Here is a 2,727-nt window from a genome sequence, read left to right on the forward strand (position 1 = left end):
GCATCACTTCTCCTCCTTCTCACTGAGCACGTGTCCCATGATGCATCACTTCTCCTTCTTCTCTCTGAGCACGTGTCCCATGATGCATCACTTCTCCTCCTTCTCACTGAGCACGTGTCCCATGATGCATCACTTCTCCTCCTTCTCACTGAGCACGTGTCCCATGATGCATCACTTCTCCTTCTTCTCTCTGAGCACGTGTCCCATGATGCATCACTTCTCCTCCTTCTCTCTGAGCACGTGTCCCATGATGCATCACTTCTCCTCCTCACTGAGCACGTGTCCCATGATGCATCACTTCTCCTCCTTCTCACTGAGCACGTGTCCCATGATGCATCACTTCTCCTCCTTCTCACTGAGCACGTGTCCCATGATGCATCACTTCTCCTCCTCACTGAGCACGTGTCCCATGATGCATCACTTCTCCTCCTTCTCACTGAGCACGTGTCCCATGATGCATCACTTCTCCTCCTTCTCACTGAGCACGTGTCCCATGATGCATCACTTCTCCTCCTTCTCACTGAGCACGTGTCCCATGATGCATCACTTCTCCTCCTTCTCACTGAGCACGTGTCCCATGATGCATCACTTCTCCTCCTTCTCACTGAGCACGTGTCCCATGATGCATCACTTCTCCTCCTTCTCACTGAGCACGTGTCCCATGATGCATCACTTCTCCTCCTTCTCACTGAGCACGTGCTGAAACACCGACAGCAGCTTCATCTGCTCCGGCTGCATCGAGTGACGTCGCAGCAGCTTTTTCCTCAGTTCTCGTTTGGGGGCGGGGCCGGGGGCGGGGCTGGCGAGGCGGATGTCGGGGATTGGTCGCTGAGGGTTGAAGAGCGGCGGGAGGAAACCTGGGCGGGGCTGAGAGAGATGGTCCAATAGCAGCGTCCCCGAGCCACGCCTCTCCAAAAGCCCCGCCCCCTGACGCCCGCGACGCGTCACTAACGGCGACGAAGAGTTGGACAGATTCTCCGACGACACAAAAGGAGACGGAAGGTTAAAGCGGCGCCGGAACGTGAGCGCCGCCTCTTCAGGGCCTGCAACACAAGCACCATCATTCACATTAGAACAGTTCTTCCTCATCGTGGGGTCGCGGGGTCGTGGGGTCGTGGGGTCGTGGGGTCGCGGGGTCGCGGGGTCGCGGGGTCGCGGGGTCGTGGGGTCGCAGGGTCACCCCGAGGGACACGGTCCAAAGCCTTCTCCAGGTCCACAAAGCACATGTGACTGTGCAAACTCCCATGAGCCCTGGCGCCCCCTGGTGGAGAGTCTAGAGCTGTTCCAGTGTTGCACCACCAGGAACTAAACCTGCTCCTCCTGAATCTGAGGTTCTATGGGTCAGATTCTCCTCCAGGACCTGGAATAGACCTTATGGGAGGCTGAGGAGTGTGATCCTCTGTAGGTGGGACACACCCTCTGGTCCTCCTTCTGGAACAGAGGGACCACCACCCCGGTCTGCCAGAGACACTGTCCCCGACCGCCACGCCCTGTTCTAGAGACGTGTCAGAGACAGTCCTACAACATCCAGAGACTTTAGGTCCTCAGGATCTCATCCCGGAGCCACCGAGGAGCCACTGAGGAGCCACTGAGGAGCCAACACCCTCAGGGACTTCATCTTGGGTCATGGACGAGTCCCTCTGAGTCCTCTTCAGAGGACGTGACAGTGGGATTAATGAGATCCTCAGTCCTTCCACCGTCCGACGACCTCCTCAGTCGAGGTCAGAGGTCAGCACTGCTTCCTCCTCCTGAGGCGCCGGACGGTTTGCCAGAATTTCTTTGGGGCCGACCGATAGTCCTCCTCCATGGCTCCTCCTCCATGGCTCCTCCTCCATGGCTCCTCCTCCATGGCTCCTCCTCCATGGCTCCTCCTCCATGGCCTCCCCAAACGCCTCTGCGACAGCACGAGCCGCAGCTTGCTTATCCTGACACCTGTCGATGACCTCAGGAGACCTACAGGAGGCCTCCTGTAGGCCTACAGGAGACCTACAGGTCAGAGTGGCCTCCTTCTTCAGTCTGACCCTTACCTCTGGTGACCACCAACGGGTTCGGGGGCCGCCACGACAGGCACCGGACCATGTGACCACAGCTCCGAGCAGCCGGAGGACAATGGAGGCAGAGAAAATGGTCCACTAGGACTCAATGTCCCCAGCGTCCCCCGGGACATGGGAGGAGCTCTCCTGAGGTGTGAGGTGAAGACACTCCTGACAGACCCCCACAATGCACTTGGGTCTGCCAAGTCTGTCCTGCTTCCTCCTCCACCACCAGAGGATCCAACTCACAACCAGGTGGTGCTCTACAGCTCCGCCCCTCTCTTCACCCGAGTGTCCAAGACACGGGGCCGGAGGTCAGAGGTCAGAGGTCAGAGGACACGACAACAAAGTGGATCATTGACCTCCTGTGTCCTGGTGTCATGTGACCTGATGGACCTTGTGTTGAACATGGTGTTCAATAAGTGACCGCTCGGGTTCAGATCGGGGCTCCGCCCCTCTCCAGGAGTCACTGGCATCGTCCACGTGGGCGTTGAAGTCCCCCAGTAGAACGAGTCCCCGGTCAGTGCACTGTCCAGTTGTCCTCCTGAGGACACTGAGGAGGCCGGGTCCTGCTGTTCGGCCCCTGGACCGACACAACAGTGAGAGCAGTAGAATAGGAGCAGCTTTAAAGGGGGATTTTTGACACCCCTTCTTTTGACCTTTGACCCCTCGGGGGAAAAAATAAAAAAATAAA

This window comes from Eucyclogobius newberryi, unplaced genomic scaffold, assembly GCF_026437365.1.
Source record: "Eucyclogobius newberryi isolate DKJ021-1_F unplaced genomic scaffold, fEucNew1.0.hap1 SCAF_3, whole genome shotgun sequence".
Classification (NCBI taxonomy): domain Eukaryota; kingdom Metazoa; phylum Chordata; class Actinopteri; order Gobiiformes; family Gobiidae; genus Eucyclogobius; species Eucyclogobius newberryi.